The sequence below is a fragment of the Carassius carassius genome, chromosome 10, assembly GCF_963082965.1.
Source record: "Carassius carassius chromosome 10, fCarCar2.1, whole genome shotgun sequence".
Taxonomy (NCBI): Eukaryota; Metazoa; Chordata; class Actinopteri; order Cypriniformes; family Cyprinidae; genus Carassius; species Carassius carassius.
In genome coordinates, this window is record NC_081764.1 from 5,409,831 (window position 1) to 5,428,364 (window position 18,534).

Consider the following 18,534-nt stretch of genomic DNA (forward strand, 5'->3'; position numbering starts at 1 on the left):
AATATGGATAAACAAATGATAAAGCTTGGCTTATTGAATATCAGATCCCTTTCTACGAAAACACTTTTTGTAAATAATATGATCACTGATCATAATATAGATGTACTCTGTTTGACAGAAACCTGGCTAAAACCTGATGATAACATTATTTTAAATGAGTCCACCCTCCAAGATTACTGTTATAAACTTGAGCCGCATCTAAAAGGCAAAGGGGGAGGTGTTGCTTCAATTTATAACAATGTTTTCTGGATTTCTCAGAGGGCAGGCTTCTAGTATAACTCGTTTGAAGTAATGGTGCTTCATATAACATTATCCAGAGAAACAAATGTTAATGATAAATCCCCTGTTATGTTTGTACTGGCTACTGTATACAGGCCACCAGGGCACCATACAGACTTTATTAAAGAGTTTGGTGATTTTACATCTGAGTTAGTTCTGGCTGCAGATAAAGTTTTAATAGTTGGTGATTTTAATATCCATGTTGAAAATGAAAAAGATGCATTGGGATCAGCATTTATAGACATTCTGAACTCTATTGGGGTTAGACAACACGTTTCAGGACCTACTCATTGTCGAAATCATACTGTCACAGTGTCTGGGTTGTGTTCCCTGGGTTTCCACTAGGTGTCCTCAGTTCCCACAGTGTTTATCATTTATCACTTCCTGTCTCCTTTTTTTTTTCTTTCTCCTTTTGTTTTTGTGTTAATGTCGGTCCCTGTTCCTTTCTGTTAGTCTGGCCCTCCGTCCCTCCCCCTGAGCCTCCACCTGTCCGCCTCCCTCCTGGTCTCTGTTTTGTGTCTGTCTTGGAGCGTCTGGGAGCCGCTCCTTAGTAAGGGGGTACTGTCACAGTGTCTGGGTTGTGTTCCCTGGGTTTCCACTAGGTGTCCTCAGTTCCCACAGTGTTTATCATTTATCACTTCCTGTCTCCTTATTTGGTCACCTTCCTCCTTGTTTAGTTAATTGATTGTTCCCCACCTGTCTCCTGTTTCCCCATCATCCTTTTGTGTATTTATACCTGGTCTGTTTGAGTCTTAGTCACGGAGTCCTTGTTTAATGTTATATGTTAATTCATGTCCGTCAATGCCTTGCCTTGCCTTGCCTTGCCTTGCCTTGTTTATGTTATGTTTGGATTTACCGGTTTTGACCCTGCCTGGACTGTGTATTCTCTTTGGATTTCCCTTTATTAAAGACGTACTCGCAATTGGTTCTCTCTCCTGTGTTTTCCATAACACCGAACGTGACACATACTCTAGATTTAATACTGTCACATGGAATTGATGTTGATAGTGTTGAAATTATTCAACCAACTGATGATATCTCAGATCATTATTTAGTTCTGTGCAAACTTCATATAGCCAATATTGTAAATTCTACTTCTTGTTACAAGTATGGAAGAACCATCACTTCTACCACAAAAGACTGCTTTTTAAGTTATCTTCCTGATGTAACCAAATTCCTTAGCATATCCAAAACCTCAGAACAACTTGATGATGTAACAGAAACTATGGACTCTCTCTTTTCTAGCACTTTAAATACAGTTGCTCCTTTACGCTTAAGGAAGGTTAAGGAAAACAGTTTGACACCATGGTATAATGAGCATACTCGCACCCTAAAGAGAGCAGCCCGAAAAATGGAGCGCAGCTGGAGGAAAACAAAACAAGAGGTATTTCGTATTGCTTGGCGGGAAAGTAATCTATCCTACAGAAAAGCATTAAAAACTGCTAGATCCGATTACTTTTCTTCTCTTTTAGAAGAAAACAAACATAACCCCAGGTATTTATTCAATACAGCGGCTAAATTAACGAAAAAATAAAGCCTCAACAGGTGTGGACATTTCCCAACACCACAGCAGTAATGACTTTATGAACTACTTTACTTCTAAAATCGAAACTATTAGAGATAAAATTGCAACCAGCCGTCAGCTACAGTATCGCATCAGACAGTGCACTATAGACCCCCTGAGGAACAGTTCCACTCATTCTCTACTATAGGAGAGGAAGAATTGTATAAACTTGTTAAATCATCTAAACCAACAACATGTATGTTAGACCCTATACCATCTAAGCTCCTAAAAGAGGTGCTTCCAGAAGTCATAGATCCTCTTCTGACTATTATTAATTTCTCATTGTCATTAGGATATGTCCCCAAAACCTTCAAGCTGGCTGTTATTAAGCCTCTCATCAAAAAACCACAACTTGACCCCAAAGAACTAGTTAATTATAGACTTTATAGCTATAGCTTATAACTATATCTTTCACTGTTATGCTGATGATACTCAGCTCTATATTTCTTCGCGGCCCGGTGAAACACACCAATTTGAAAAACTAATGGAATGCATAGTCGATAAAAAAAACTGGATGACGAGTAATTTCTCGCTGCTAAATTCTGAAAAAACAGAGGTGTTAATTATAGGACCTAAAAACTCTGCTTGTAATAACCTAGAACACTGTCTAAGACTTGATGGTTGCTCTGTCAATTCTTCGTCATCAGTTAGGAACCTAGGTGTGCTATTTGATCGCAATCTTTCCTTAGAAAGCCACGTTTCTAGCATTTGTAAAACTGCATTTTTCCATCTCAAAAATATATCTAAATTACGGCCTATGCTCTCAATGTCAAATGCAGAAATGTTAATCCATGCATTTATGAACTCAAGGTTAGATTATTGTAATGCTTTATTGGGTGATTGTTGTGCACGCTTAGTAAACAAACTACAGCTAGTCCAAAATGCAGCAGCAAGAGTTCTTACTAAAACCAGGAAGTATGACCATATTAGCCCGGTCCTGTCAACACTGCACTGGCTCCCTATCAAATATCGTATAGATTTTAAAATATTGCTTATTACTTATAAAGCCCTGAATGGTTTTGCACCTCAGTATTTGAATGAGCTCCTTTTACATTATAATCCTCTACGTCCGCTATGTTCTCAGAACTCAGGCAATTTGATAATACCTAGAATATCAAAATCAACTGCGGGCGGCAGATCCTTTTCCTATTTGGTGCCTAAACTCTGGAATAACCTACCTAACATTGTTTGGGAGGCAGACACACTCTTGCAGTTTAAATCTAGATTAAAGACCCATCTCTTTAACCTGGCATACACATAACATACTAATATGCTTTTAATATCCAAATCCGTTAAAGGATTTTTAGGATGCATTAATTAGGTAAACCGGAACCACAAACACTTCCCATAACACCCTATGTACTTGCTACATCATTAGAAGAATGGCATCTAGGCTAATATTTGTCTGTTTCTCTCTTATTCCGAGGTCACCGTAGCCACCAGATCCAGTCTGTATCCAGATCAGAGGGTCACTGCAGTCACCCGGATCCAGTACGTATCCAGACCAGTGGTGGATCAGCACCTAGAAAGGACCTCTACTGCCCTGAAAGACAGCCGAGACCAGGACAACTAGAGCCCCAGATACAGATCCCCTGTAAAGACCTTGTCTCAGAGGACCACCAGGACAAGACCACAGGAAACAGATGATTCTTCTGCACAATCTGACTTTGCTGCAGCCTGGAATTGAACTAGTTTCGGTTCCTTGCCGCTGTCGCCTCTGGCTTGCTTAGTTGGGGTCACTTCATCTACAGCGATATCGTTGACTTGATTACAAATAAATGCACAGACAATATTAACTGAACAGAGATGACATCACTGAATTCAATGATGAACTGCCTTTAACTATCATTTTGCATTATTGACACACTGTTTTCCTAATGAATGTTGTTCAGTTGCTTTGACGCAATGTATTTTGTTTAAAGCGCTATATAAATAAAGGTGACTTGACTTGACTATTCACAAAGAGCAATCAATTATTTAATAAATTAAATAGCAAAGAAAAACAAGAAAAAATTAGATGCACTATAAAAAATAAAACTATGATGGGAAGCTGTTTCAAACCTTAATGTACACTATTATTTTATTTACATTAAAACTATTGCTATTAGAATATTGATTAATATTTTGAATATTTATTTTAGTTTCTGTTATGTGCCACATATATGTATTTCAGTTTACTGTGTGTACTTTAACTCAGTAAGGTGCCAAGGCGTCATTTCTTTATTTTAGCTTTATTTCACTGGTATCATGCATTAATATTCTAATAATTTTATTATTATTATTTTTTCTGAATGTTTAACTTGAAAACTTATATTACTTGATATTTCTGTTGGCTGATTTCATTTTCTTTGTTTTCCATTTCATTATTGACTTAACGACTAATTATAAACTTACTTGAAGCAATATGTATAAACACTCATGGAAAAAATATATAACCCAGGGTTGGAGTAAATAAAATATGGAATTTTAATTTTTTGGCTGAACCATTACTTAAAGCAAATCGTTTGAAAAAAGTATTCAGTGTGTTACTCACTTTTAAAAGCCCTCTAGCTCAGTTTTTGGAAGAGAGTGATAAACGCAGACAGAGAACACCTCAGTCATGATTCTACACTACTAGTCCAAGGTGTAAAGCATATTTCATTGAATAATTGATATCCTATGCACTCTTACTGAAGAAGAAATAAGACATAGCAGCATTAAAATAATTTTTGAGATAAAAGAAAAATTGATTTAAAAAAGATAAGTAAAATTAAAAAGGAGAGACGGAAGCCCTGGGGAGCACACTTAGCATATAAATGAACAGGAAAAAAGGAAACTTCTATCCAACATGCACATCCTACTGCCTGACTGTATTTCCTCTGGCCAGTGTGACCAGACGTCACTGTTCATTTATCCCCAGCACCCACATTCACATCAAAGCCTAATCATCTCTTATCTAGAACAAACATACTATTTTCTTTTCTTATCTGTAATATTCTCTTTATGTTTAGAAAAGTTACGTTTTAAAATCATGCACAGACAGATAGACTTGGCTAGCAAATGTCTTCTGACGTTTGTGATTGTAAAAAGTTTTTATGTACTAGTTTCTAGATCTAGATCTTTATGTATTTCCCTTTCCTAGAACCATCAACTCAATATGATGAGAATAACGCAATTAAAGGTGTTGTATGTAGGTTTGTAGGACTGACATCGAGTGATTGAACTAAAATATTGGAGAGGGTTTTTTCACCAGGCCTCTCCTCCTCAGACTTGATGCATACACAGGTTGCCAGATTGACAACACCAACAGGAATGAGCACACTTGACGATCAGTCAAATGAAATATGCTGTGATTTTTATGCTTTAGTAGTCAAAAACTTACAAACAGCACCTTTAAATAAAAAATAAAAAATGGGTATTCAATACCGGTCAATTTGTTAATGCATTAGATTTCAGCAACTAACAAAGAACAGATTTTGAGAAATTGAGTATTACATCACTTTCTCACCAATGGATCCTCAGAAGTGAATGGGTGCCTTCAGAATGAGAGTCCATATAGCTGAAAAAAATCTGCAGGTGATGGAATGCTAAACTACTCCAAATCTGTTCCAATGACAAAAACTAACTTACATCTCAGATGGCCTGACGGTGGGTAAAAATTTCAGTAAATTTTATTTATCAGTGTTCATTATTTGTTAATGATAACTAATGATTGAACGTTAACAAATAGAAAATGGTTTTAAATTTACCAAATGTTCAAGTGACATCACTGAATTCAATGATGAACTGCCTTTAACTGTCATTTTGCATTATTGACACTGTTTTCCTAATGAATGTTGTTGAGTTGCTTTGACGCAATATATTTTGTTTAAAGCGCTATATAAATAAAGGTGACTTGACTTGACTTGACTTGACTTGACTTGACTTGACTTGACTTGAAGTGGGAGAAATCAGCCCACAAAGAAGTTTTTCAGGTTGACTAAACTCTGAACAGATGCCTCAACAACAATACACAAATCACTCTTTGTGCAGCATTTGTTTTTGAATTCCTCATTAACCATAAGTAATGTTCACCGTGTTCACAGTGGCTACGTTAGTTCATTGTTCAGCACTGAATTGGCACGTAAGACGATCCCAAGCATACAATACGCTGCCAAAGACTTCCGCCAAGACTTCAGCTCTTATCAGCTCTGCTTCCAGTTGCCAAGACTGCAGCACACAAGGAGCTCAGATCAAGAAGAGGAAAACAGCAAAGAATGATCCTGTTGAAGCCCACACAACAGTCCACACATGCGCAACCAAACACTTCATCTGTAGACAGAATACAGTAGATGTGAGGGTTCAGCTCTGAAATCAAACTAACACATTCTTGAGGGCAACACACTGAGGGGTTTTGATCTTTTTCTCTGCCAAAGTTCCCTCTGGTATTAGTTTCAATTTCTGATATATACAGACAGCCATTCAACTGCCATCTTTTTTTAATGTATCAAAAGTTAAAAGTACAGCCTTTTATAGCACTATTCATTTATAATAAATTAATAACACAAATTATTTATATTTCAAATTAAAAGCTGTTTTTCTGAACTTTCCATTCATCAAAGAAAGTTTTACGGTTTCCAAAATATTAAGCAGCAAAACTGCTGAAAATTTAGCTTTGCCATCATAGGAATAAATTACATTTTAAAATAGAAACAGTTTAAATGATATTTCACAATATTACTGTTTTTGCTCTTTTGTTTTTATCAACTGAATGCGCCAATGTTAAGCATAAGAAACTACTTTCAAAAACATTTAAAAAACGTACTAACCCAAAACATTGAAACTGTAGTGTATATATTAACAGGCTCAAATCAGATTTTAATTACCATTTTTTAATCTTATTAGAATGAGTTATGAAGGATCATGAGATGCTTTGACATCACAGGAATAAATAAGTTTAAATTACAATTTCAATTATCATTGTAAAAATATTAAAATAGAAAAAGTTATTTTGAAATGAAATACTATTTGAAAATGCTAGTGTTTTTGTTAGATTTTTTAAATCAAATAATTGCAAACCTTTACTGTTACTAAATTATTATTAATTGTTGAATGATTATAAATTACTAAATTAGTCTGAGTCTGAGATTATAAATACGTACATACAACACCATAAATGTCTTTACTGTAAGACTGGAAACAAACAGTAAGTTTCAGGATTTTGAAAAGAGAAGTTATAAAACAAAATGGACATATACTCTGTGCATTTTTGTAGATCACTATTTGAAGAACCACATTTGCACCACCCTGCTCTCCAGACATCAGCATCAACTATCGACAAACCTATAACTGTCGACCGTTCTACACAACTCTGGTAATTCCCTTCTCCCTCATCTCTCAAACATCCCTTAAAAGACATGTAAGGAAGTAAAAGCTCAAGGGCTTGAGTTCTTGACTTCTTGCCACAGTTTTTCACATCCCTGCTCCCTACCCTGAACCTGCTGCTTCTAAAACTCCAGAGACAGGTTGTTGAGGAAAGCAACAAACAATAACAACCAGAGGCTGATGAATGGGTCTTGGCATAGGAGCTGGGATCGAAGCGATTGATCCAAACCTGGCTATCTCAGTGGAATTTTTACCCTATGTCAAACCCCTGCTAGAGGGAGATGGATTTTGTCGGCCGGAGCAGTGGATTAATGGTGGAGAGGTGACAGCTGGGTCCAGCGCTGTGGCCATCCCCTTGGGCAGGGTGCATCTGGGCATGTGTGCGTGATGTATTGACAGTCCTTCAGGACGTAGATGCTTTCTGTGACTTTATTGTGCGCTGCTGCGTTGACAGCTTGAAGACCTGTAGATCGGTTCGTCCCTGCAGGTTGAGCCAGTGGCATCCTGCGGTGGGACTGCTTTTGTGTGGGATAGTCAGATGGTCTTTGCATTGTTCCAAACCCACGTGACGTAAATTCTTGTTTGGACAGTCACTGTTTTCCATTTAATAAAAAATATGTCAAGCTTGAAAATGACAAAGAAAAGCACTGTAAAATTTATCCACTTGAATTTGTAATATATTCCAAGTGCTCTGAAGACATTTCCATTCAAACGTTTGGTGTATATATATTTATCTCTCTCATTGTTTCCCAAAAAAATTCAGCTTTGGAATAAATTGCATAATAAATTATGTTTACATTTTAAAATATATTCAAATATAAAACAGTTATTTTTAGGTGTGATAATATTTTGATCAAATAAATGTAGCCTTGGTGAGTACAGTATATGGAGATGTCTTTCAAAAATAGTTTCAAAACTTTTTTAAGCCTAGCTTTTTGATGTGATGTCAGACTTTGATATATAATGAAATATAATTAATCAAATGGAGACAAACCATAGATTCGAAATATAGATAAATATAAATATTTTACACAATATTACCCCCCAAAATTGAAAACATGCATTATCCAATGAAAATTACAACTGAAATATGGCACCACTGATATTTAGTCATGAGATCAAAGGCGTTTGGCATTAAATGCTTTCAACATGCAATTGTTGTAGTCAGAATAACCTCAGTTCTGGTCTGTTTCTCTTATAAAGCTGATGCAAGAATTGGAATATAGTTGAGCTGAATTAACTATGATTATATTATTTATAGAGTTTTTATAATCTTTTTGGAGCTTGACAGCCATGGTCACAATTAACTGTCACTATACAGAAAGAGAGAGAGAGAGAGAGAGAGAGAGAGAGAGATTTTTAACTATCTGTCTATTATTCAAAATGATAAAAGAACATTAGGGTGAGTATTTTTATGTCAAGGATTAGCATTACTTTGCCTTTTTGGATACAGCATCCTGCAACAAAGAGTACAGAATCTACACTAGTTTTCGGAAATGCCTTTTCATCGAGAACAACAAGGTCAGACAACCTCTTGAAAAAAATATATTAATAATTAAAAAAAATCATCCGCTCCAGAATTTTTCCCTGTTCTAATTTTCATTCATAGAGCGCAATTCTTTATTCTCAAATATTGTAATTCAAAAGCCCATCTCATGTGAAAAGTACATTACAGAACACTGAAGGTCACAAGCTTAAGAGCTCTGGGGCAAACCATTCATTTCAATTCCTTTGCCAGTGTTCAAAAGTGCCGCATACTCCTCTTTTTTGTTTTGAAACACCCGTTCAGAGGGTGAGGCGAGGTGTCGTTAGCATTCCAGGAGCGTGGCGCTCTCCTCTCTTCTCCTCTCTCTCCTCCATTTTCTCACCCACCACCACAGCATCTGCAATTTCTGCAGTGCCACACAAACTATTGCGTTCTCACCCGAAACATTCCCTGTCAGCTCCTGAACACAGCAGGGTGCGAGCTCACGTATTCTCACACAGAGTAATGAGGATAAAAATGTAAGCAGACAGTGATGGAATTAACAAAACCTCCTTTTTCGCCCCTCTACACGAACGCCAGCCCCCATCTTTCGTCCTCTTCTGTCTCACGTATTGTGCCTTCCTCATACCTAATTAAAATAAAAACACTGTCTGGTTATGTTTCACTTTTTCCTGCGTTACTTACAGGTGCATCTTAATAAATTAGAATGTAATGGAAAAGTTAGTTTATTTCAGTGATTAAGCTCAAATTGTGAAACTCGTGTATTAAATAAATTCAATGCACACCGACTGACATAGTTTAAGTTTTGGTTATTTTAATTGTGATGATTTTGGCACACATTTAACAAAAACTCAACAAATTAGAATACTTCATAAGACCAATAAAAAAATTTTTGTGTGAATTGTTGGCCTTCTGGAAAGTATGTTCATTTACTGTACATGTACTCAATACTCGGTAGGGGCTCCTTTTGCTTTAATTACTATCTCAATTCGGCGTGGCATGGAGGTGGTATGGAAGACCAGGAACGCAATCAGTTTGTGGCACTGCTGAGGTGGTATGTAAGCCCAGGTTTCTTTGACAGTGGCCTTCAGCTCATCTGCATTTTTTTTGGTCTCTTGATTCTCATTTTCCTCTTGACAATCCCCCATAGATTCTCTCTGGGGCTCAGGTCTGGTGAGTTTGCTGGCCAGTCAAGCACACCAACACCATGGTCATTTAACAAACCTTGGGTGCTTTTGGCAGTGTGGGCAGGTGCCAAATCCTGCTGGAAAATAAAATCAGCATCTTAAAAAAGCTGGTCAGCAGAAGGAAGCATGAAGTGCTCCAAAATTTCTTTGTAAACGGGTGCAGTGACTTTGGTTTTCAAAAAACACAATGGACCAACACCAGCAGATGACATTGCACCCCAAATCATCACAGACTGTGGAAACTTAACACTGGACTTCATGTAACTTGGGCTATGAGCTTCTCCACCATTCCTCCAGAATCTAGGACCTTGGTTTCCAAATTAAATAAAAAACTTGCTCTCATCTGAAAAGAAGACTTTGAACAACTAGTCAAGAGTAAAGTTATTCTTCTCCTTAGCCCAGGTAAGACGCCTCTGAATCTGATGTTGTCTGTGGTTCAACAAATTCCTTGACACGTCTGTGTGGTGGTTCTTGATGCCTTGACCCCAGCCTCAGTCCATTCCTTGTGAAGTTCACTCAAATTCTTGAATCAATTTTGCTTGACAATCCTCATAAGGCTGCGGTTCTCTCGGTTAGTTGTGCATCTTTTTCTTCCACACTTTTTCATTCCACTCAACTTTCTGTTAACATGCTTAGATACAGCACTCTGTGAACAGCCAGCTTCTTTGGCAATTAATGTTTGTGGCTTACCCTCCTTGTGAAGGGTGTCAATGATTGTCTTCTGGACAACTGTCAGATCAGCAGTCTTCCCCATGATTGAGTAGCCTAGTGAAAAAAACTGAGAGTCTTTTTTGAAGGCTCAGGAAACCTTTGCAGGTGTTTTGAGTTGAGTAGCTGATTTGCATGTCACCATATTCTAATTTGTTGAGATAGTGAATTGGTGGGTTTTTGTTAAATGTGAGCCAAAATAATCACAATTAAAAGAACCAAAGACTTAAACTACTTCAGTCTGTGTGCATTGAATTAAAAATATTTGAAATAAAAACCAGTTAAATTAATTTATAATGAACTGAAGTAAAATGAAGTGAAGTGATGTGACGTGTAACCAAGTGTGGTTACTTGGAATATGTGCTCTGCATTTCACACATCCAACTGCACACACACAGCAGTGAGTTGTGAACACCCACACATTTAAGGGTCTCTTGTCAGGTGTGGTCTTTAGGGTGGAAGAGAGCATTGTACATTACACCTACAATCCCTGCCGGTACCGAGACCCGCAACTTTTGGGTTACAAGACTTACTTTCTATCCATAATGCCACGACTGCCCCATGTTACTTCTGAAAAGTGAAAGTGAAGTGACATTCAGCCAAGTATGGTGACCCATACTCAGAATTTGTGCTCTGCATTTAACCCATCCGAAACACACACACAGAGCAGTGAACACACACACACACTGTGAGCACACACCCGGAGCAGTGGGCAGGCATTTATGCTGCGGCGCCCGGGGAGCAGTTGGGGGTTCAATGCCTTGCTCAAGGGCACCTAAGTCATGGTATTGAAGGTGGAGAGAGAACTGTACATGCACTCCCCCCACTCACAATTCCTGCCGGCCCGGGACTCGAACTCACAACCTTTCGATTGGGAGTCCGACTCTCTAACCATTAGGCCACGACTTCTGTTGACTCAGAGTGCATAGTATGCAAATTAGGAAGCAGCCGTACACATATTAAACATAATAAAAGGTAATTCGTATTGACACTGATATGGTATAGTGTCACATCGCTGCACAATCACAATAGAAAGTTCCAAAAGTTGTTTCCACTACACGAGTGTACTAAGGGCAATGGGAAAAAGGAGTAAAAAGACAGAAAATAGAGGAATCAAGTGGTTGTCTGAGCAAAGGGGACGGTGAGTAGGAAAGGAGACGGATTGTTTTTTGTTCTCCGGGGCTGCATAAGAGCTAAGGGAGACTTTTTTCCCCTATCCTCAACCGGCCTATTCATCTGTGTCACAGCCCAACGCAGATGTGAGAGGGGAGAGGAGAGAGAAGAGTTCATTTTAAAGCGGCTCTCAGTGAGGAAACTCTGTATCTCAGTGCTCATCAATCTGATCTATTATCCTGCTTACTCCGAGCCGGTTATCGGAGAAATACAATCTCCTGATGAAATAAAAAAAAAATGTATTTTTCGCCCACTCAACCTTTTCCTTGTCACACATGAAGGCCGTGTTGCTGTACAAGTCCCTTTTATCTCTTTTATGTTCTCTCATTTTTGTTATCGACTTCTTGTGGAAAATTTGAAGGATTATTTTTATTTTATTTTTTTATTTAAAGGAACAGTTCATCCAAAAATGAACATTGGCTGAATATTTAATTACCCACAGGGCATTCAAGATGTAGTTCCTTTTGTAGTTTAGTTTTTTTCTCCTTCTGAACAGATTTGAAGAAATGTAGCATTACATCACTTGCTCACCAATAGATCTACTGCACTGAATGGGTGCCGTCAGAATGAAGAGTCCAAATTTCTCCAAAAAAACAAACATCTACATCTTGGATGAGGGAGAGTAGATACTAATTGTGTGAACTATTAATTTAAAGTTTAGGGTTCATATATATTTTTTAATGCATTATTTTTTCTATAATCAATTACACAAAAATAACATGTTAAATTGACGTCCCAAATAATGTATATACAGTATGGGTTTCAAAGCATTTTGCTTTTTGAACTCTGCTAGCGACAAATAAAAAGTGATGCTTTCATACTGCTCTTGTGGTGCAGTGCCAGACTGTCCATTCACACAGATATGTGAATAGTCTTGCGTTTAATGGCTGAAGAGCATACTTCAGCAAGTCAATCAGAAGAAGTAATTGCGTCTAATAGGTAAGCCTCGTCGCTCGGCCCGAGAGATTTCTCTGTTCTCTGATCGTTGCCAAACCTCTGATGACCTGTCGTCTCTCATGAGTCCCCTGTCACCAAAAATAAATTGCCTGCTCACTGAACGGGTCACAACAACAAGCGATGTCATTACTTTCACAGCAATTGATCACACCTTCGGAGAGAAAAGTCAATAGTCAACATAATTGTTAGTGGTGTTGAGCCTCACATTGAAGAGCTTTGGTTTGTAATGCATGCAGCCCATTTTACTACCTTCTATTCAGGTGAAGTTGTGCTAGGATTTGAAACAAATCTGTGTGAAGGATTCTGTATATGCACAAGGTGGGCCCAAAATTAACAAGTAGGTGCTAATAGTGAGAAAAGAAATATTAAAAACTGCATATTATAGCATTGTGCCTTTATCAGGTATGAAGGTGTATTTCAGTTACACTTTTCTTTAACATAAACCTGAATTTTTGTCCTAAACATCTGTAACCACACCCAACGATGATGACATTCCCTCACAGGAATTCTATTTTGGCAGCAGCTATTTATACTTACTAATAATTGTGGTAGATACTGTTTGCACCAAGAATAGCAGCATCAAATAGCATCTTGATCTAAACACAGATAGGTGCTAATCACACAACATGTAAATAGAAATAATATTCTATTTATACCAAATTGAAAACATCCGAGCCACAGTGGGCGGAGTTATTGGAAATAGCCTTTGCCAACTAAGTTGGTTATTTGCACTCAGTGCTTTCAGTTTCGAAGTAGCCCTGCCCACAGTGAAACCTCATTGGTTCAAAATTCTGTTCCTGATAACTGTAAATAAAACATCAGTTTCTGATTGGCTATTGTGTTTAATCAATCAGTTTTTTTTTGTTTGTTTGGTTTTTTTTGGTTAATTGCTTTACTTGTAGAAAAAAAACAATTATTCACTTGTTAGTTACAATAATGTCTGAATGATTAAAATGTAAAATTAATAAAATTCACACAAAAAAATCTGATGTAAACAACACAGGTATATCAAATTATGATAAGTTTCAACCAACATAAATCAATAGACAGATAGATACAGATAGTAATATAATATGATATATTATATTACATGACAGCTAACAATAATATATAATAGTAAACTAATTTATACTTATAATATAGTCATATATATATATATATATATATATATATATATATACTCATACACATATATAAATAATCTGATTCTCTTATAAAATATATTAAATGATATAGTATATTACATGATTATTATAATAATGTACTAATTTGAATATTTTCAAGTGAGAGAGAGTTGAGAGGCGCTGGTTTAGATGTGTTGTGACAGGTGGCGTTTTAATATTATGTCAAGAATCTGACCAGTAGCTATATGACACAGCGAATGATGCAATCACCTGCACCATTGGTTTAAATATGCAAATATATTTGGCATAGACATGCAAGGAGTTATTTATTTGTTTTATGTATAGTTTATTCAGATGTACTGATTAGGTCAAAATATAGTTTATATAAAAACATATATGACAATGTTTTTTACTATTATTATTATTATTTTTTTTTTTTATAAAACGTATAAGATGTGAATCAGACTGTTGTGACTGATTCCTCTGCATAGATTTAGTCTTGATTCTGCATAATATGATGCAAGGTGTACCACAGTGTCCCAGTCATCAAAGGCATACACACATCCACTCTTCCTCTGATATCTATAAATATATATATATATATATATATATCCTTTTTTTTTTTACTTCGTGTGACCATCTGTTCTGCTTTGAATATACATACTGTACATTTGTGCAAACCACCATTTGGCATTTCCTCACAAGTCACAAGTCACAAATGCATCACAGCTAATTAATAAGTTACGTAGTGAGCACAAATCGATCTCCGCAAAGGGTCTTATGGGAAATTAAAAATGGTTACCGATACTGTGCCAAGCAAGAGTGAGGCTGATGTCATTTTGAGAAAATCTAAAAGACACACAAACACACCCACATACCGACACACACCGTAAAAAAAAAAAAAAAAACTCATTCTTCCTCCCTCTATCACTTCATACACACACACACACACACACACAAACACAAACACACACTTACTCTTTTCTTCTGTCTATGTTGTCCCACAGGATGTGATTAGATACAGCAGCAGCCATTCGGCAGAGTGGGATCCCAGACTGGTCACATAGATTTGAGACTTTGAAGGCACATATATCATTTTTCCTGCAGGCCTCCACAGCCCTGTCCTCCAGTCATTATAGAGCTCCTGTCATATGTTTCAGCCTGACCAACTGAATGTCACACGTGTACCATGAAAACACAGTCTATATATACTAGTAATTGTCATTTGGATCACGTTGATTTTTTTGACATTATGATCAAATATATGATTTCATGAGTGACTGGGTCATTATAGAAAAGAAAAGAAAAGAAAAGAAAAGAAAAGAAAAGAAAAGAAAAGAAAAGAAAAGAAAAGAAAAGAAAAGAAAAGAAAAGAAAAGAAGGATGAAGGGTCTTTTAGGAGTCCGGGCAGTCATGAATAAGAAGAATAGCACATCTAAAAATTGACTTTTTGTAAATAGGTGTTCTACCAAACGGCAGCCAGCCAGATGTTGCTATGTCACGCAACATGTTTAACTGAAATTTTACATTGTGAATCACAGGACATCCTTTCTGCACTGGATTCCACACTAACAACTGACAGTACAGGGACACTGTCATGCTGAATGTGTTCGAGAATGAATTAAGGCAGTGTGAGCTGAGGCAACAATAAGGCAGCTGTTCTGTTTCTGCTGCTTCTCTCTTTCTCTCTCTCTCACACAAAGAGAACAAGGCACTTTCTACAAAGAGGGTACACAATGATTATACAACATAACATTTTAAAACATGCTACTTTTAACAAATGTCAGAACGCCCTTGAATTTTTTTCCCCCAAATTTTTGTCAAAGTTGTAAAAAAACAGTATGTTTTAAAACTATTTCTGTTTTTCTATTTCAAAATTTCAACTATAACATAAAATCAAAATTTTCCTTTTTTGTCCATTTTTAAAGGGTGAAAAGCTGAACAGTCTTCAGTGTCACATTCTTCAGAAATCATTCAAATATGCTGATTTGCTTTGATTTTCATTTTTGTGGAAACCGTGAATATAATCTTCAGGATTCTTTGATGAATAGAACGTTTAAAAAACAGCATTTATTTTGAAATTGAAAGTAATTTTAACATCATAAATGCCTTTACTATCACTTTTGATCCAATTAATATTTGTTAATATTTGTAATTTCTTAAAAAAAAAAAATTATTTCAAACTTTTGGATGTGTAAACTTTTCTGTGTCTCTTATAAAAATAGCAAAGACAAGCAAAATTGAAAACTGCAAAAGAAATAGAAAAAGAATAGAAAATAAAATAAAAAGAAGCGGGTCTTGTAATATTTAATTTGACCTCCAAAAGTGGTCAAACATAATTTTCTCAAGGTTAAAACATCTTCTTTCACTAAATGACTGCTAAAAATGAACAAAAGCCTTCAAGACTGTACCCGTTTGTAGAAAAGTGCTAAATACACTCTCTCTTACACACACACACACACACACACACACACACACAAACCACAGACACTCGATAGCTAGAAGGTCCAACATTTCCCCTAACGTCATCACAAAAGCTTGTCATCTGGCTCTCTCACCCCCTCTGATTGCTAAATTAGTGCTTCACACTGAAAAGGAGAACATCTGACATTGTGTCCACTGAGTTTTCACTGCCATTTTACAGTAAACAGCTATAGGTCTGGCATTGTAAATTTCTCCCACCCTTATTTAACCCATGCCTTCAGAGGTCTTGGATAGCATGGGTATTAGCTTTAGGCTTGCACACATGCATGAACACACAGACTGACGGACACATAGTCCAAAGTTTTTCCATATCGACCTCCTCTCACCCCCTGCTTTCTCTTATTATCTTTTTCAGTTAAACACACATATGCATATGAGCCCACAAGCTGCTGGGGATGTAAATCCTTTTTTTTCTTGAATTATCCACATCCCTAAATGAGCTAACAACCTAAGCAGAGAATGCAGTGTCAAACCTAACACCAGCTTTCTCTGCACTTAAATTCAGACATCTATTCTTAGAGAGCTCTAGGAGCACACTACACATTTAGTTCCTTTAATTCTGCAGGCAGCTATGAACTGACAAAGCCATGTCAGCAGTGTCTGCGGCTGTCATTGTGATGCTAGCGTGTGACTTTTGCATTGTTGCCAAATTGGAATCTTGTGCTTCTGTTTAAATAATCGTGTATAAATATATTTCTGTAACTAAAGAACACATAGAGGGAGATCTGTCAAAACACAAGGCATTTTCTTCCTGACGACAGTGGCACCTAATAAAATTAAATTGCTGGGTATCTAACTACTAATATACAAAATACTGTAAAAAACAGCCAAGTTTTCTGTCACATTGTGCATTTGTGGAGTAGATCGTAGACAAAAAATTCTGTAATGACACAAACCCAATGTCACAACAAGAATATGTTGTTGATGAGGAGGAGGTGCCAGCAGTGTTTGCTGCTCTAGGCATGGGAATCTCATCTGCTAAATACCCATGTTAACAGCCATCCCCTTCCCTGCACCAAGGGGCCTGGGCTTAAAGAGAAACCCTGAATTCACTCGTTGGGCTGGGCTCAGTACCTCCGCTGGCACTTGTCTGGTCCCACACAGATGGAGGGGAGTGCCCTCCAGTAACTGGAGACAACATATGAGACATGGATGACCAGGTCTCTAGCAAGATGGCAGTAGTGGGCATTTGGGTACTGCACTACAACACATAATTAGTGAGGAGCATCTGTTCTAGATGGTTCCACCAGACTCAGAGGGCTCGGAGAGCTTGAATAAGCCTCTGGCCTTCGGTGGGTGCCATACCCTTTATTGCTTTGGAAGATGAATTGCACTGTGTTGCCTGTTGAGGGACTTGACGGTGATTATGGTAACGAATACAGATCAAGTACATTCTGCAGTACATGCGACGCTTGCATTATGCAGAGCAGAAGTGGGGCACGAGTGGAAAGGGGTTTGATTCGGTGTCCTTGTTCGATCTGTTGTGCTTCGCAGCAGATCTAACAATACAATTTTAGATATAATTGAGCCGGAGTGAGTACCATTTGAAGTCATTATAGGTGAAGATCTAAAAATAATATAATATAATTTCACCATTATTTCTCATGTATCTTGTGGCCAAGTGAGTAAATCATGTAAATTTCAATCTTTTTTTCAAATAAAGCAGTCAGAGAGAGATACTGTACATATAAAGGTTTTAAAAGTTGTATGATAGATTGGAGTTTTGTGTGTGTGTGTGTGTGTGTATGTGTATATATATATATATATATATATATATATATATATATATATATATATATATAAATAATATAAAATATAAAACATTTGCACATTAAGATAATTTGACCAATGTATATATTAAAGCTGGGATATCTTAATAGTAGTATTTTAATGTATAAAAATAATAATAGCTTTTTTAAGGTTTAAATGTAAATAATGCATACACACAAATGTAAATATATATAATTAATAATGTTATTGTTGCTAAATCTGACAAAATAATGTTTTCTACATCTCTCTAACTTTTTCTATCATCTTTCTTTCTATTTCTCTCTGTGTGTAGTATATATCTGTCTCTCTCTGTACAGCCTATAATCTTCCAATGTTCAAGGCTTTTCAAACCAGCCTTCTTCAAGCCAACATTCAAAGTTTGTCTTTCTGATTCTAATTCTATTCTCTTGCATTCAAAATTCAAATTGCATTCCTGCATCATGTTTGCTACCGCAAATT